The sequence below is a fragment of the Manis javanica genome, chromosome 14 (assembly GCF_040802235.1).
Source record: "Manis javanica isolate MJ-LG chromosome 14, MJ_LKY, whole genome shotgun sequence".
In the NCBI taxonomy this organism is placed as follows: domain Eukaryota; kingdom Metazoa; phylum Chordata; class Mammalia; order Pholidota; family Manidae; genus Manis; species Manis javanica.
This window is the reverse complement of record NC_133169.1, coordinates 58178849-58198507: the sequence shown is the minus strand read 5'-3', so window position 1 is coordinate 58198507 and position 19659 is coordinate 58178849. Positions and strand designations below refer to the sequence as shown.

Below are 19659 nucleotides of genomic sequence, written 5' to 3'. Positions count from 1 at the left end.
ACCTGCCCTCTTCTGGACCGATCTTTGTTTCACCGGTTCCAGAAGGGGACTCAGCCCTGGGCCTGGAACACCCTTCCTCCGGGAGCGACAGTAGTTCTGACCATGTGAGTAAGTTTTCTGCAGTGGGAAATGAGTGGCAAGGACACATGCCCCGACCAGGCATAGGCATGAAGTCCTTGTCTGTGCCCTGCCGTGTTCTTCCCTTTTCTAGCTAACTGGCATGTTGATAACCTCGGGTCTATTTGAAAGCTGAGTGCTAATGATAAAAAGTTTCTCTCAGCAGGGAGACTTGCCCTGATCCTTCACATACACTGATTGTTACATAGGAGATAGGTTCCCTTGTGTATTAGTTACTCAGGCCTAATCTACTTCAACTAATGACTCTACTCCATTAGTGATATGACTTTTGAGAAGCAAGTAATTGGACCTGGTACATATTAAGAAGTCATTATATTAGAAACTACTCTGTGTCTCCCCTTGGCTTATTTATGCTGTATATATGTGTATGTGTGAATTGGTATGAATGTGTTTGACATGTCTCATAGTTTACACAAAAAATCTCTGAACAGGCACTGTTTGAATTGAAGCTGATTTGCAGACAGACTCACTTCCCAAGCCTCTCCCCAAGGCCCCACTGGGGTGATCTGAAGTCCAAATGTCAGATTCTCTTCATGAGCCCTCACTGGGGCCCTTGGATCTGGTCCTAATCTGTCCCCTCCCATTACTGAGCATTGACTCTTCCTCATAGGACTTGTTTACTTTTAAACCTCTCAGTCACCAGAAATTTCAGTTTCCCATTTTTTCAGAAAGAGCCTAACTTTCTCAATTCAACCATTGTGGTTAAATGGTATTGTGTGTACATGTGCGTGCATGCATGCATGTGTATCTTGCTCATTTTTTCCTTATATTTCATAAAGGAGCCTCACATTTACATCTCTATGCTCTGAGACAATGAATGAAAGGCCTTTATGTTGGAGACAATCTAAGAAATCAATCCATTTTCTGTGTGACTTCACACTCTCATCCCTGCACCTCCAATTTTAGGCACTCAAACTTTTTCCCTAATTTTTCACTTACCTCTTTGAGCCACACTTTCTTCATTAACTGGAAAAAATATTACTGGTAAACTTATAACCATATCTATTTACTTAACAAATGGCCTCGATGTTGTAAAAAAGAGAAATAAAGGGAAACACATTATATAAGAAAAATTATACTACTCAATCACTGCATCTGTGATATAGTACAACAGAACGGCATGATGTAGGGAACACAGGTCCTACGCCACAGATACAAGGACCTAGTCACTGGAACCTCCTCTCGACCCTCAGATTATCTGATCCCTTAGAAAGACCAGTGCACCCACACCTTTTCCTCCCTCCCGCCTTCCTGCCCTTTCTCTCCCATAAGTAGGGATCCTCGCTCCCTTTTCTTTAGAAGACGGTTTCTAGATCTGCAATGCTCAGAGAGTATCACTGACACACACCTCCTGACATCCTGACAACTTTGGGGGAACATGTGGTTTCAAAATAGTTCCTTTTTCGTTTGTGCTTCATGGCTGAACACTTCAGAGAGTGACTTAAAATCAGGTGCCTTCCTCCCCAGAACTCTCTTGCCAGAAGTTCAAGTGATGACAGCCAAGAATCAAGTCAGTATGTAATATTCAAGAACAATAAGCGACTGAAGAGGCTCTCTCCTCACCCACTCACTCACTCAGTGGCCTGGCCGGTGCTTAAGTACAGCAGTAGGGCCATTATGATGTAAGTGAGACAGGGTTCCATAGCATTCTGACACATGCATCAGAGCAGACTACTGACACGGTGGGATCCCTTTTACCCAACACAAACTCTACCATCAACTTGAATTTTTATCTTGCACTTCATATCAAAACTTGACAACCAATGATATGGATTAAACAAAAGACACTTACTTTATGTATCTAGGGTAACCACATTACTACATCTCCCCAAGGGTGAGGATAAGGCATTACCTGAGAGAAAAAGGCTTAGACCCATGCCTGCCCCATAGAACATGCTTAAGTGTCCTTTCTTAGCAGTACCATATAACTTACCTACACATGTAAGTTATATGTGAGGTGTATGTGTATAGTGGGTTTGGGAACACCTCGTGATTCCACAGAGCCCCAATATTTTTTGAATTTTCCCCACTGTAGGGAACAGGCTCATGTATTTCAGCAACCCATTGTCTCTGTTGCAACTCTTTTCCCCATCACTTCCCCAGAGCCTTCAGGGAAAGAGAAAGCTCCTGGCTTTACATCCCATGGCCCTCATCATGAATCCTGTGCTTGTCAAGCATGAAGGCTTCATTCCCCGGGTTCTGTTCTAGGCTCCAGTCTCCTGGAAAGAAAAGGGCTCTGTACAGGGTTTGAACTCTAGTTAGCTCCATTCTACTTCCACCTTCCCACTGACTGTCTCCTACCTGAGGGACAATATGTATTTGCTGCTCTAGAGCCAGGCCATGATCCAGCCAGCTTCAGCCTTCTTTACCTCCAGTAGGAACTGCCTCACGCTGTTCCCCCCACATGGGCTCAGCCTCTTGGCAGCCACTGAACGGTAGGCACATTCCCCAAGATAGTCTCAGCCTTGTCAGTTTTTGGAAAAACCTAAACCAAAAATTAGATCGTTTTACACATACCAAGTTGTTAAAAAATTAGATCAACCTATACAGATGATAGTAAGGATATGGGTAAAAAACAGAACCTTTATGATATAAAATGAAGTATTGACCTATGTAGCTGTTTTGGAGAACAATAAGCCAACATTTTAGGAAATTAAAGAGCATATCACCTACGAGCCATGATCGGGAGTGGTATAAGAGGGCAGATGGTCCCTATCAGCACCTCGTGCTCTTCAGTTTCTTTGATTATTCTCTTTCCCAGAATGAGGTTCATTTGCTTTAGATGCGCGGAAGCATAAATGGTCAAAGAGCATAGATTTGTAGTCAGATAGCTTTGGGTACGATCCTGTCCGCGCCCCTTAGGATGTGTAAATTGAGTAAATTACTTAATTTCACTGAACTCTCATTTCCCTTATTTGGCAGTACTCTTTCAGGGCTGACGTGGAATAATCTAGGCTGTGTTTAAGACATTTTTAAGTGTCAGCACGACGATGTCGCACAAGCCCACTCCTCGTGCAGGTTAACACAACTGCATAAGATCACAACCTCCTTATTTCTCTTCTAACAACCTTGGGATATCAAAACCACCTCTTTGCTTCCAGCTCTGACACAGGCTCAATCCTCATCTTTGATAAATTCTGGCCTTTTTATTTTTCTATCTTTTCTCCTTTAGTAGGCTAAGTTCTCACTTACTTAAGCTACTTTCCTTGGCATTTTGCATCCTTGTGCTTTCTCCCAGCATTTCTTTCTCCCTTCTCTCTACACCAGAGGCCAGCAAACTCTTTTTCTGTAAAAGGACAAATAGCAAATAGGTTAGGCATTGTAGGTTGTATGGTCTCTGTTGCAACTCTTCAACTCTGCCATTATTATGGGAAAGCAGCCATAAATAATATCTAAATGAATGAGTGTGGCTCTGTTTCAAAGTTTATGTATAAAATGTTATACACAAAAATAGGCAACAGGACAGATTAATCCTGTAGGCTCTAGTTTGCTGTCCCTTGATCTATGCTATTAAATCCCAGCCAGTTTTAGTTCCTGTGTAGATCCTTAAGAGCAGCATTATTACCTATGACAGCTGACCTCTTAGAATATGGATGATTCCAGCCCCTCTGTCTCTGTAGAGAGCAATCCTAGATGTTAGACAAGAACTTTCGTTCCTCAAATTGTTTACTAAACTTAATAAAAATACAACCAAGCAGGTAACCCACGAGGCCTGCTCCCTTCTCTCTTTTCAGGACAATGTGCTGAGTATCGGGAAAAAATGCAAAATGGGAAAGTCAGCTGCACTCGGGAGAGAGATCCTGTACATGATGCTGATGGCAAAACATACAACAATAAGGGCCTCGTGTAAACAGATACTGTAAGTACCTCTTTTAACTGGCAAGTCTAAAAGATAGCTGCATAGTACTCCTGAATGAATGGCTATTTCTCATCTGCTTGTGGCTCCCTCCATGAATAGTCTTCTTTTTGTTAATTTTAAAATATTGTTTCTTTCTCTTACATCCCCTAAGGAAAAATGAGCCCTAGCAAGGACAGTTAATAAGTGGTTGATTCCTACTCTATTGTCTATCATATTGCTGTGACCTATAAGTGCTAGGTAGTAGATAATTGCTCTTCATGCCTTGAACAAATCCTAGGGAGAGTTGGAGATGATCACTTGGAATAGTTGACCAGAATAGTTTTAGAGGGTTGCTTTTGTCAAACGTTTTGTCAAACGTATGGGACACATTTACTCTATAATCTGGGGTGTGTTCCTTCTATTCATTTTCCCTTGGTGAATGGTGTTCCATTGGAGTGCTTTGTGATCCAACTCAGCCACTCTTGATTTGTGTTACTGGGACAAATAACAACCACTGTTGGTTTCATCTGTATATAGAGGTAGTTTCCTAGGTGACCTTGATGAGTACTCACAGTTCTAAAATTTGATGCATATATCACAGTGCTATTAATGGTGGCATTTAATTCATGTGCATTTAATAAGCATTTAATGCTGCTCCGCAAACATGCACACACTCATCACCTCTCTCCTTGTAAAAAACTACAATCTAGTAGTAGTATAGCTCATGTGAGAAAATCTAACCAATCCAAGCACTGCATTTTACACATATGAAAAACTGAATTTTTTTTTCATTTCAAGGTCTCATGAAGGAGTGAACTTCTGAGCGAACCTAGAATCCAGTTATGAATGCTAGCCTGGTATTCATTCAACCACAATAAAAAATTCTTTAATAGAAGTAAGGTAGCAAAGTAGGGCAGTGCTAGGGTTTTAACATCAGATGGGTATGTCAGCTCCATGTTCTTGGACAGGTTTTTTCACTTCCCTAGACTTGACTTCACTCTTCTCATTTTTATAATGAGGGTAGGGGCAACAATAATCGTATTAGCCACATTTTGTTTCTTTTGAAACAGAGCACGGAGCTGGTAGCTTCAGAGGAGGGGCTGGGCCCACTGCCTCCTTCCAGTGTGGAGCACATCAGTATCCACTCAGGAACCCCTCCAGTTGAGCCCTTCCAAATGTGCCCCCCTCCAGCCAAGCCATGAGGGCCCTGACACCAAGACTCCCGACTCACACACACTAGCCTTCAGTTCTGTTTTATAGCATTTAGAATTGCTATTTCAGTTGCCAAAATGCTGTTTTTATCCATTATGATACGTTCCAGGCTTTGAAGGTATATTAGTAGCGTGGGATTTATACCAAGATAACGTGTTGATGAGTGGTTGATAAATGTTGCAAAAAGTCATTGTTATTAACTGTTTTATTGGTGAATAGGAAAAGAATACTAGCACTCAGAAGTTCAGTAGCTGTGACTGAAACATGTTTCCTTTCATGACAAACACTGGAGTGAGACAGAGAGAGAGTGCCCAGAAATAGGTGGTGAAGAAAGCACAAAATGTTGGCTTTTATTGTTTACTTTTCAGAGGTTCTGCCTGAGGGACCCATGTTATGAAGTTTACTGATTTACCAATTTGGTATTGATCTTTTCATCCGAGCTCCACCCAGCACCTCCTTTAGAATCTATTCTAAGCTAATTTTTCCAAATAATGAATTTCCTGTACAAAGATATAAACTTGTATGTGGTCTTTCATAGGAGTTACCTTGAGCCTCCTTGCCTCCTTATTTTGCCCCCCAAAATCATTACCAAAATATAAACTATAAAATATAAATTAGGATAATTATAAATCAAAATGTAAATATAAATTAGAAATAAGTAAATATATATATATAAAATATAGATTACTGAAGTATAAAATAGGATCATCAAACATGATTTCAGCCTGTCTACAATCCATTGATCTGTAGATAGGAAAGCTTTTCTCAGAAGATGCCTATGTACATCTCAGGAGAATTGGTGAGAAGCTACCTTAATCATCATGATTAACCTTAGGGATAAAAATGATGGCAAAGGCCTTTTACCCCCCAACATTACAGATGAGAAAAGTGAAACCCACAGACACTAGAAGAATTACTCAAGAACGCAGTTGTATCAGTGGATGTAACAAAGTAACACAAACTGAGTGGCTTAAACAACAGAAGTTCATTGACTCCCAGTGCTGGAGGCTGGAAGTCCAAACCCAAGGTGTTGGCAGGGCTCCAGGCCTCTCTTTTTGGCTTGTCAATGAACTCCCTGTTTCTATTCCCATCATTTCCCCTCTGTGTGTATGTGTGTCCAGATTTCCTCTTATAATGACACCAGTTATATCAGATAGGAACCAGCTTACAGACCTCATTTCACTTGATTGCATCTATAAAGGTTTATATCTGAAATGCAGTTACATTCCAAGGTACCTAGGAGTTAGGACTCTGACATGTGAACTGGGGGTGGGGAGGCACAATTCAACTTAAAAGCACCTGTCTGAAGACTGATGAAAACCTTGTTCTTCTGATGCCCTTGGGCTTTTTTTTTTCCTATTATACCATGTGCCTTTTAATATTCTTGCCCCTGTGGCCACAGAGAAGACCATTTCCTTTTTCATAGAGGTAGGATACCAGAGTCTGGTTAGAACCTCCAATTTTCTTAGACATTCCAAATGATTCAGTTTAGGAAATAAAAAGTCAAAGTGAATTTAGGGGAGTAAGGATTCTTATTAATATAGCCTGAGTATGTTCATCTTAGGGATAAAGATAAACAACACCGTTTTATTATTACATGGCTGATAATGTTGAACTTTAGAGCTAGAGATATTCTCCTAGGCTTATTCCATAAACTGAAGTTTGTAATATTACCTGATGATAAACAAGTTTGTCCAGTCATTTCCTATTGGATGTGGATCTCTCTGTCCCTGGGAAAAGCACTTCCTGTGAAGCAAGCTTTCCTTCTAGGGGTCCTATGGATGACGCTTTGGCAGAACCATTGCCAATCTTGGCATTTAATTCTCCTAAAATAATTTTATCATTGTAGGGATGCATGAAGCATATAACGGTTATGAAGCAGCCAAATTGATACCAGATATCTTAGGGAAACATTTGCACATTAGCACACAGGATAAGTTTGTTATGTTATACCAAGTGGTCTTTTAAAGAAGGTAGATCTAAACAGGACAAATGCAAGTTTTCAGTTCATGTACCATGTCAGCAGGGTCAGTATGGCTTGCTCACCCTTGCATTAATGAAAATTGGTTTGATTAAAGGTTAGAACAGAAGAAAAATCATAGGGTGTTGGACTGTTTGTTAATGACTGCATTCTTCCTATTCTCATATGGCCTCACGCAGCGCAGTTTGAAGGAGAGAAACCTGATGATCAGTGAAATAATATGATCAGCTCAAGAACACAAGAGCACTCCTAGACCAATGTGCTTTTCACTCCGGATGGCATTTGTGTTGTAGAACTCAGGCACTGTGGACTAATGGGCAATACTAACTGTCTAGTGCCCCTTACCACATCAATTGGGGCATGGCCTGCATAGCCAAGTCACAGAATATGCCTCCTGATATTTAAAAGAGGCAGTATTTCATAGGATTTGCCCCCTGTGCCTGCTGCCATAGTGTTTCCGAAAGCATATCTCTTATATTACCAGCCTTGCCATATACACCAAGGAAAAAAATTTCAGTGGTTAAACATATTTGGAAGATGCCACAGACCACTTCCTTCCCTCACATATTGGAATGCTGAAGGCTTTGCAATGTCTTGCAGTGAAGAAGCCATGTAACTTTCTGTACTCAGGTATTTCCAAAGTCATCTGATCATAGAACCATGTGTTCTTGTAAAACCTGTAAGTTGCAAGCCACACGTTTGGAGAACTCCTATCTAAAATTTGCATAAGTTGAAGAGATAAAGAATTTAGATCAAGTTCCTAGATGATAAAGCAAGAAATCTGCAGATACCCCAATAGATACTTGAGTGACAGTGCTTATAATCTCCCACAAAATATTTCTTATGGCTATTTGCAGGAATAAAATAGTAGGCTGCGCTGGGCTGACTGGCTTTTCACTCAGTAGGATCTTTCTCAATTGTGGGGCTGTGGATGACTGTGTATATGCATGTGGGCCTGGATAATCAGACAGGTTAAAAAAAGAGCAATGTGTTAAGGTGGCAATCTGAAGGTATGATACGTGATGTGGCATTTCAGTGGTTCCATTCCTCCACTCCCAAGGTGGGTTTGATTCCACAACCTCCCACTCCCACAAAGTGGGCTCTTAGTGCTTCTCTGTGTGCTTGAGACCTTAGCAAATTCTGTCTAAAGGTGAAGAGAAGGAAGAGGAGGAGGAGGCGATCAGGCTGATGACATAACGTCTAAGTGTTTGGGTCACTCTTGCGGAGTACAGTGCTGGGTATAGAGGGCTGCATCATTCCCAAGGGAGATGTGGGCGGACTGTCTGATATCCGCAGCACAGCTAATTGACCATCTGCCATGTTGGTAGTTAGATGCTTCGTTGACAAAGACCCTTAGATAATGAAAACTATCTTGAGCTGGCTTAAGAAAAAGGGAAAATATATTGAGAAGGTATTTTAGCGTATGATGGACTATAAACAGTTGAACAGCCAAATCTTAAGTTCAGAAGCATGACAGCTCAAGGGATCTGCATTTAACTCTGTGTCTGTGAGTCTCAGCTCTGATTTTGGGTCAAATGTGCACTCTAGTCTATCTAGTTAGGACACACCCATTTGTTTAGGAGACAACAATACCTTGATCTCAAGGAAAATAGGTCCTTTCTCTAGCCCTAGGGGTGAATTGTCAGAGTCTTGACCAGTCATAGTAATCTCATTTCCCTTCGACAGTAATTGGTGCAGGCTGGCCGTGTGACCCAGTACTAGTGTCAGAGGTGGAAATAGAAGATGTCTGGATGTGGATTCTGTGAAAACTTGTTTTTACAGTATAAAGGAACAACAGGTCATGTGGCATGGTTCTTTCTCCCTTTGGTTTACCCCTTTTTCTCAGGAGTACAGACAAGATGTGTGGTGGTGCAACAGCGATCTTGTGACTGTGATGTGACAAGCCCAGATGGAAGTGCATGCTAGGAATAGGGAGCACAGAGGAGAAAGAGCCAAGGTCCTTCTCTGATTGAGCCGCCCTCTGATACTCACCCAACACCTCCTGATTTGTTCTTACTTCAGAAAAATGGTAACCTGTTTGTTGAAATCATAGTACACTCTAATAGGTTGTTGTTAACTTGCAACCAAAGTCATTCCTAAGTGAAAAGCTTATGTAGTATAAATATAGATGTCAGGAGCCAGTCCCTATGGTCTGGAGAGTAATTCTCAGATCTTTAATGCGGGAGAGGACAGGGGATGGCTCATGAAATGGTGAGATATCCAAAAGCCACCCTGGAGCCTTGAATTCTCACTACTGCCTCAGAGCACAAAGAGGGAAACCTTTATGCCAGTACATACCTATCCTAGATAGAATTTATCAACTTGTTACCTAATTAATTAATTGTACTAATCCTTAATGATCCCTCATGACCTGGGTATTTTTCTAGGTGCTGGGGATAGATAGGAGAAGACAGAGAAGATGTTGGCTCTCGTTAAGTTAACATTCTAAAGGGAAAAGAGACAATAAGGAAAAATAAATGAACAGAATCAGTTCAGATGATGAGACTTCAATATGAAATATGAAATGGAGTGTTGCACTAGAATGTTGTGGGCAGGTGTGTGCATGGAAGGCTGAAGGAAGGGAGATTGGAGTGAAACTCGAGTTGCAGAAAGGAGGCAGCTGTGTGAGACCTGAGCTTCCCAGCTCTTGGGGAGTGCAGGGCCAGTGCAGAGGCCCTGGGTTGGAGGGAGCAGGCCTGCTGGGGACAGAGGGAGCCGTCACTGGGTGTCTGCTGCATGTGGTCTGGGAGGCCTCTGTGCTCATCAAGCTGTCCCCATCCCAGCCCTCAGCTCCCAGGCGCTGTGATGGATCCAAGGCTGCTGACAGGGCTACGTGTTCATGGGTGACTTTTCCTATTGTCAGCTTCGGGCCATCGGAGCCCAGGGGACAAGATGGCTGGGAAAGGATTTATTAATACACTGTGATCAGAGTGGCTGAACTTCCTTGTTCTTGTTGAGAATGGACCCGTCTCTCTCAGCCACAGTGCCTAGGCTCCCCAGGGGCTGGCTTCACTCAGAATGGGGTCATCCCTGTTCTGCAGGGACTGGCAGAACATTCAGCTGGTGCACAGCTGCTTCAGAACCACAGTGCAGTCGCTGCATCAGATTACAGCTGCCACATTTGACATGTCTCACTGTTCAAAGACCCAGGAAGGCCCACAGCTCTGGCTTCCAGCCTGCCATGGCTGGTCGTACCCGACATCGTTTTCAAGTGCGACTTCTCAGTGAAGCAGTCACATGAGATCACAGGGCTAGAAGTCCCCTCAAAGATCATCCTGTTTGCATTCCCCATGTGTGTGGTATTGCCAAGAACAAAGTGTTGGAATGCTACCATTTCCACTTCTGGCAGGTTGCCTGCTGAATCAGATATCCACCTGTTCCAGTAGAGAAACTCATTGTCTTTTTTCTAACCCTTGAACTTGGGGGCATTGAAAACCAATGAAATTTTATCGTTGGACTGTTAAATTTCTTCTGGGGTCCTGTATAATTGGTGGGACCCTAGAAGCTGTGGTTGTTCACCTTAGAAGGGAAAGGTGGCATGGAGGTCCCCATTTAGGAACTCTGAGTTCAGTTCTTCTCGATCTGGGATAAAACAAATCATAAGTATCAAAGCTGGAAGAGGCCTTGGTGATTAATACCCCTCCTCTTACAGATGGAAAAATGACCTGAAAAATGTATGGATAAAATGAAGGATTCTCACCTGGCCCTGGTTGGCTAGCTTACTGCACACGTGTGGGCAATATGTTGCTATCGACTCCATATAAAGAGCTCTGCCCAGTGGTCTGGGTGACACGGTGGCAGGGCTGCAAGGCTGCAGGAGAGCAGAGCAGAGGCTGGAGTGGCGGCAGCATCGAGGACAGAGGCACAGAGGATGGCTGTACGTGACAACTATGCAAGCAGAGATGCCCAGAGGACGGCTTTGTGGACAGAGAGGCCTAGAGGAGAGCTGTGTGGGCAGAGGGACCCAAAGGCAGAGACTGGCTTTCTACATGCAGACTCGCTCTGAGTGAATGGGATTTTAGTGGTTGACCTGCCACTGAGGAAATAAAGTTGGGTATAACCCTTTCACCCCAAGAATGTTTTACTGTCATTTTTCTTTGGTCACACTGAATCTATAGCAAACTTGCTGGGGGCTGAAACCCACTGACAAGACAGTTGGTGACAGTCGGCAGGGTTCATTGTTGACCAAGGAAAAAGACAGGGTGCCCTTAAGGGAGGGATGCTTCAGCAGGCTGCCCCTGTGGTTGGGGAGACAGTGGACTGTTCCCCACTGGGTATGTGGTCTGAGGTGGCTTGCCTCCTAGAGGACTGGTTCCCACCCCAGGACTGGAGGCAAGTGGCGGTGATACCTGAGGCAGTAGGGGTGGCCCTTGGTATAGTAAGTAGGTCTTTTGAGAGAACGAGTGCCTGTGATGCAGCGGGACTGTGGGTTGGCTCCTTCTCACAGTATTAAAAAGGTCTACAGGAGAGAAGGACACGCTCCTGAAAAAGACCCAAGAAATGGCAGCACGAGAACAAGAGCTGCAAACTTCTGTGGATTCACTGAAGAAGGAAATGGCATTGATACAAGAGGAGGCAGAGGCAGCATGAGAATGCTGGCAGCAAGGTGCCGTTGAAGAGGTAAAAGATTCCTTACAGAACAAGACAGCAGTGCTGCCAGGTGCTCTGAAGGAGAAAAAGGCCATGAAGGAAAAAGACAGACTCCTGAGGGAAGCACAGGCGGAGGTGGCGTGAGAACGTCAGCTGCGAAGCATTGAGGTGAAGGTAAGAGAGCTGCTGAAGACACGGAGCTAGTGCTGCTGCGAGGCACAGTAGAAAAGGTAAAGGTTGTAGCAGAGGAGGCACTAGTGGAGTGGAGAGAAAGGTGCCATCAGCCCCGGAAATGGAGGAGCTGGGGAAGGATGAAGCGGTCGTGCCGGAGGCACTGGCACCTCCTGTGTTGAAAGCACACTCTGTGTTTGTAAAGAAAGTAAAGACCCAGCAGCCAAGAGTTCCCCAAGGAGAGGCTCAGCCCCCTCCCCAGGTCGTGGAGCACTCCATGGTCCGCCCCTATACTCGGGCTGAGCTGGTGGATTTGGGCTCTCGGTTTAGGCAGAAGCCCCCGGAGTCAATATCAGCTTGGCTCCTGTCTGTGGGACTTAGGGGTGGATGGAATTGTTCTGTCAGGATCAGAGATGGGAAAGCTGGCTTCCCTGACAGTGGCACACACACAGTACATAATATCAGGCATCAAATTGGCCTCTAAAATCTGACTTTACAAACATCATCAGTAGACCTGCTGGTAAGACAGAATCGAATCTATTGCCAAGAGCCACAGATCCCAGATTAAACCAATTGGCCAAATATCATCCCCAATCTGAACAGACCATCTAATCAGATATGTTGTTATTAGCCAAATTATGCAATTGTATGTTTTCTTGGACTATGTCCTAGATATTTTTGAAAAAACTGAAGAGAACTGATATAAGTATAACATTCTTTTCCTAAAATAACACATTTCCTCTCCAAGAGCCACTCACATCCAAAGGAGCTATCCCTGGACACAACTACCGAGTTCTATGATACTCTCAGGAAAGAAGGTCTTGGTCTTCATGACATTATCTAAATATACTTCTATTTCATCAACCATACTATGCAGGATTCATCCTATTTTATGGGCTTCTTTTAAAGTATGAAATTAACAGGTCAAAGAAGAAAGAATAAATACCAGAATTACACCAGCATAGTTAAAACTTCAGTCCTTGAATCAGGAAATGGTTTTTTCCCACTTTCAACATTGGATTGATCCTTTGGACAGAAAATCAGTAAGGAATCATTATACTCAAATTATAGTTTAGCCCAAACAGACCTAAGAGACATCATATAGAACATGCCATCCAACAGCCCGTTAATATACATTCTTCCTAAGCACACACAGAACACGCCCCAGCATAAAACTATCATACATGGGTAACAAAAATGAGTCTTAGCAAATTTAAGAATATTGAAATAAAACTAAACATCTGTTCTGACCACAATGATATGAAACTACAAATGAATAACTTGAGGAAAATTGGAAAGTTTGCACATACATGGAAATTTAAAAGCATTCTCCAAACAACCAATGAGTTGAAGAAGAAATCAAAAGGATTTTTTAAATCTTGAAATGAATACCAATGGTCAAGAACTTGTGGGATGCAACAAAAGCAATTCTTAAGACATAAATTTATAGGCAAGTTATAGGAAGAGAGCAAGATTTCAAATAAACCACCTGACTTGATACCTCAAGGAACTAGAGAAAAAACAAACTAAGCCCAAAGTCAGCCTACTTAGAGGGAAACAACAAAATCAGAGCAGAAATAAATGAAATGGAGACCAGAAACCAAGGGATGATTTTTCTCAAAAGAAAAAACGAAACTGAAAAAAACTTCAGCTAGGCTAAGGAATAAAGAGGAACCATCACTCATTCTTGAATTAAAACATCAATAGTTCTCTTTTTCCTTGAGAACAAAATGGAAGTCCAACATGGACACTGGATGATGTCAGAGACAATCTTTAAGGCAGGGTTTATTTTAGCAAATAACAAGTTGCTCTCCAGTTTGAGGATAACAGCCAGTTGGATTTACCAATGACAGTCATTGGTGAGCAATTCAGTGATGACTTTTAGCCACAATAATGCTATGGGATTGTTAAATACTATATGTTGTGGTAACCACTCTTCAAGAATAGTTTGGTACAAGATAATGAGTTTTATAGTATGAAGGTCTTTAGTTAATCTTAACAAATGAAAATTAATGCATCTTATAAAATCTACATTGCCTGATCCCTAGAACACTTCCAAATTCTCTTTCAGTGAACATTTGATCACAAATACTTGCTCCAACACAAGTTACCTGGATTTTGTCTTGGTAGAAGCAAGAAAATCCTTTTCTTGAAACAACATACAGACATGGGCTACCTCAGAAACATATCTATTAACTGTGATATTCTAACCATTTTACGTCTACTCATAAGCACAGTAAGTTGTTCCACTTGGGAATAACTGGCTGCTTTTAAGCTCTCATGTTCTAGAAGTGAAGTGACAGCTAGTACAGTATATCCTACCTTATATTTTACAATTCCAGTCTCAAAATTTGGCCCACCTGCAAATAAGATTGAGTCTGGATGTTAAGAGTTTCTAAAACATCTATTTGTTGTCTAAGTATTTCAAGAACAGAGGTTGGACAGTGATGAGTTTCCCTTCTTCATATTATGAATGAATAGCAGTATTCAAAACATTACAATGATGAATTTAGAAATATGTGAGAAAGAAAGTGATGAGAATGTTGCTGAGAAATGTGTGTCAACAGGGATGACTTTCTATCATGTGGTTGGGCTTCTTGTCTTTATTTTTTATGTATCTATTAGGTATTTTGGTTTTGGTTCAGGCAGTTTATATATGACATCTTACATATATAGCAGGAATCTGCTAAATTGATAATTGCTTAAGTTTGAATGCATTCTAATGGCACTATTTTTTAATTCCTCCTCTTCCATGTTTTATGTATGTCTTCATTAGTACCCTATATTTAGTGATTCCCTTAACTAATTTAAAATTTATTTTATAACTTTTGTCATTTGACCTTCATACTAGCTTTCAAGTGATATGTCCACTACTTAGGCTATTTACAGTTAATTCCTTTTTAAATTTTGGTAGAATTCATCAGTAAAGTCATCTGGTACAGGAATTTTCATTGATGGAATATTTTTGATAATTCATGCAAACTATTACTATAGGTGTGTTGAGATTTTCTGTTCCTTCTTGAGTAAGGCTAATGTTTGCCTTTCAAGGAATTTCTCCATTTTTTTCCTACACTAACTATATTGTTGAATTGCATTTGTTCATTTTGTTCTCTGGTAACCTATTTTATATCAGACATAAAAAGAAGGAAATCTGCCATTTACAACAACATGGATGGACTTTGAGGACATTATGCTAAATAAGTCAGGCAGAGAAAAAATACTGTATATTATGTGAGCATATTATATGGTAACTAAATTTATTGTGGTAATCATATATATGTGCATAAACTTGGTATACCTCAAACTAGTACAATGTTATAAGTCAATTATATCTCATCCTGATATTTGTGTACTGGTATTGAGATTCTTTTGTTCACATTATAATAAAATGCTATTTATGCAAAATAAGTACCAGATTTACTATGGTAGTGTTTGAAAGAAAGATCTGAGAACATGCTGAGGAAATGAAATAATAAATAACAAAGAGATTTATTAATCAGGTAATGAACACATAAAAGACAAGGTGCCCTGAATCAAGATGACTGAGGATGCCAGACTTCATTGGGATGTGAGGATTCAGATATGAGATGTAAGGGAAACAGTGATTGTGAACGCATTAGAGAACTCTGGGTTGGCTATCTGTGGTGCGGCCTTGGGATCCATTAGTGTTCATTCTACATTTAGCTGCAAGTCTAGGAGGAACTGAAGGAAGAAGAGGGAGTGAGCCGTTACACGAGGTCTAGGACAGTAGCAGCCTGAATGACAGGTGCGAGGGGTGTTACTCAGGTTGGTAGCACTGGAATTTGTGATCAGTGTTCATTCCCTAGACATGGTTTGAGAAGACAGAGAAAACTACTACTTAAATATTTAATGTGGTTGAAAGAGAGTAAATGAGTCTAAAAGAAGGATAAACTGACCATAAAGCGAAAATATGTCAAATCAACACCAGAGGAGCCTAGATTTATAAATTAAATTATAAAATACATAAGTAATGATCAAAAGAGTCAATTAAATCCAAAGTAAATATGAAATAACAATACTTTCAAGCCAATTCCACCCACAGGAGGAAGTTCCGATTTCCTGAGCCACACGTGTACCCACAGACTCAGCAGTGCTCATTTCTACACAATGTTATCACAGAAAGGTGGAAGTAATGTGTTTATTAAATAGGCACTGGGGTAATCTGAGTGGGAAGGGAGATAGAATGTCAAGTAGCCTTGGAGGAATTTACAGCTGAATTCACATGAATTTATTCTGGAAGGGAAGAACCAAAGACCAAAACGGAACAAAAATACAAAGAAATTAAGAAAAATACAAAATAAAAGGAAGACAATAAATGACAGTAAACAAACAAGGACTGAAGGAGGAGGAAAGAACAAAAGAAGTAAATGTAAATTTAAGACATGTTGAAGAATCATTTCAGTACTGTTGTTTTGTGTTTAGTGATAACAAGCATACAACTTAGGTTCTGTTCTAACCCAAGACTTTTTTATATGAATGCTGTTATCCTCATCATTATATATTCTGAATTCTTAATAACTAGTGACCACATCATTTTGACCTTGATGCCTCTACTCTAAACCTAAAAAATATATAAGCATGACCAAACACTCCCTAAATTCAAGTTATGAGATTTATTCAACCTCATTTTAACTACAAATACTTTAAAAATGAAGCATAACACTTGGAATAAATAGCAAAATGTGCTATGTTGTGAGACCACCTTGAAAATGTGAGATCATGGTGCATTTGTAAACACTGATGGTGAGTGTAAACCATTCAGAATTTTCATCCTAGTAGAATATTGTGATATGAAATCAAAACTGGGAGGAAAACCACTTAATTGAAAATTTTCAGTACAGGAGTCACTACACTGTACTGACTACAATAGATCATCAGAAAACAACCATAAGTCAGATAGTAAAATGTGGAGCTGGTACTCTGTTAGGCAAAACATGACTGAATTTTATAGATTAATCAAAGGGGAAGAGAAGTTATCCCTTTTGAAATAATTATCAAAAAAATCACTCATTTCAATGTATTTTTACATATATAAATCAAAACAAAATTCTGGACACTTCCCCAGCTGTCACTCCGGCCAATGCCATCTGCATGTGCTGGTTTCTCAGGCTATAGATGACAGGATTCATGGTTGGGGAGAACACAGTGTAAAGCACAGATATCAGCACTTTAATGGAAGATGAAGATTTAAAGTTTTTAACTAAATATGTAATAATCCCAGAAAAGAGGAACAATGTCACCACAGTGAGGTGGGGCAGGCAGTTTGAAAAAGCTTTCACACTGCCCTTTGCAGATGAGATTCTTAAAACAATAGAAAAAATGTGAACATAAGACACAATCATTACGATAGAACATAAAACCAAAACCACAACTACCAATTATAATGGCATATTCTAGGGCCTTGATGGCTCTACTCTAAACCTAAAAAATATATAATAAGCATGACCAAACACTCCTTAAATTCAACTTATGAGATTTATTCAACCTCATTTTAACTACAGATCCTTTAAAAATGAAGCATAACACTTGGAATAAATAGCAAGTTCTCTCCAGAACAAGCAAGTGTGAGCAGTGAGGGAACACCACAGAAGAACTGATGCACAATGTTAGGCCCACAGAAGCAGACAGAGAAGGTTCCTGCATCGTGAGCAGCGTGAAGGGATCCATAGCCGCACCCACTGACCCATGATGCTGTCACCATCTGCACACAGGCCCCTCTGCTCGTGACAGCCTCGTGGTGCAGAGGGCAGCAGATGGCAGTATGGCAGTCATAGGACGTTACCAGGAGGAGGGCAAACTCTGTGCCAGCAAAATACATAACGAGGAAAACCTGTGAGGCACATCCCACAAAGGAAATGGAGTGGCTGCCAGTTGGAGAATTCAGGAGGGATTTGGGTTCAGTGACAGAGATATAGCAGATGTCAATCAAGGACAGATTCTTCAGGAAGAAGTACATGGGGGATCAGAGATGCTGGTCCATGGTGGTGAGGCTGATAATGGGGAGGTTCCCCATCAGGGATGCCAGGTAAATGAGGAAGAAGAGTGTGGCACCACAGGCTCTGGAGCCCCTGGTCATCACGGAATCCCATGAGCAAGAATTCTGTTATGTTGTTCCTGGTGGCCGATGTCTCAGCCATGCTGATTCTTACCTGTAGAATGAAAGGCAACACTGATAAGAAGTCCATCTGGATACTGTCATAATCATCTTCCCTTAACCCTTCACATGTCTAATTCTGATCAAGGAGTAGATCATCAGAATACAACCACAGAAATACATCACATAGCTTCCCCCCTAGTATGATATTTACAGAGAGGCCAGTGAAATATGATTGCTATTAAGGAAAAAATAGAAGAAGCAGAAAGTGCAGTCAAATGCCTCCTTCCGGCTATTCCAGAACAGGGAGAAGGTTTATCATCTTTCTTGCTCTAGGGGTCTAGCAGATCGGAGTCCCAAGAGCCTCTGGGACAAATTGGTCTGGTAAGTGGTTAACATGTGTCACATGTGCAGCTGAAAATAACAACAACAAAATACTGCTGACAGCTTCCAGAGACCATTAGCCAAACACTGCTCGTGGTCTTGAAAGTAAATAAAAATACAAGAAATGCTTACATAAGAAAGAAAGCGATTTGCTACTTCCAGTGTGGCAGCAGAGGAACATTCCATGAAACGTTACTAAACTCATGGCGATAGAGTATCACAAAAAGAAAATGACAATTCTCCAGCAACAGAACTCAAAAGATATGGAATATTGCAAGCTAACAGGTAAAGAATTCAAAATAGCCACAGAATGGCTGTTGATATGTAAGGACCTCTGACATGTTATCTTTCACCTTCTGCTTTATCTCCATTGTGTCTGAGCAAGAAAACTGAGAAAGGCAGTTCAATGAACTCAAATAAAAATGGATGAACAGAAGTACTTTGCCAAAGATACTGAAATTCTAAAAAAGTATATGGGAATTCTGGAGCTCAAGGACTCAATAGATTAGCTGAAGGATATTAGAAAGCACTGGACATAGAGCAGATTGGATAGAAGAGAGAATAAATAATTTGGAAGTCAGGGACTTAGAAATGATACAGGTAGAAGAGAGAACAGATTTTTAGAAGGTGAAGAAACCCTACAAGAGTTATCAGACTTAATTATAAAGTCAACATGAAAATAACGAATGTCCAAAAGGAGGAGAGAGGGAGAAGGGGAAAGTTTATTTAAAGAAGTAAGAGCTCAGTATTTTCCAAACCACAAAAGGAAGTAGATATACAAGACCACAAAGCTAATACACCTTATTATTTCAATGAAAAAAGACTTTCTTTCCTCCAGGACACGAAGAAACTGTCGAAAGTCAATGAAAAATAATTTTAAAGGCAGGCAGGGAAAAAAGAAAGTAACCTACAAAACTCTTAAGTGATAATTAAGAGTCAGAATTGGAGAACTGCAGCTATTTTAGAATGCTATTTTAAACAATTATACACCAAAGAGCATTAAAAGTAACTATGGCTTCTACATTTTGGTAATTATTTCACACCACAGAATAGATCATTTGTAACATCAAAATATAAAAGGGGGGTAGAACTTTTACAGGTAAATGAAGATCATTCCTATCAGCAGAAAAAGGACTGTTCTACCTATGAGACGTTTTATGTAACCCTCATGGTAAGCACAAAGCAGAAATCTAGAGACAAGACAATCTACTCTTATAAAGAGTAGATTGA

General features: G+C 40.8%; 1 pseudogene; it reads right to left on the bottom strand.

Annotated features, from left to right (window-relative positions):
* Positions 1 to 16987: 16987 nt before the first annotated feature.
* Positions 16988 to 18170, bottom strand: LOC108383860 (olfactory receptor 14A16-like; annotated as a pseudogene).
* Between the last annotated feature and the right edge of the window lie 1489 nt (positions 18171 to 19659).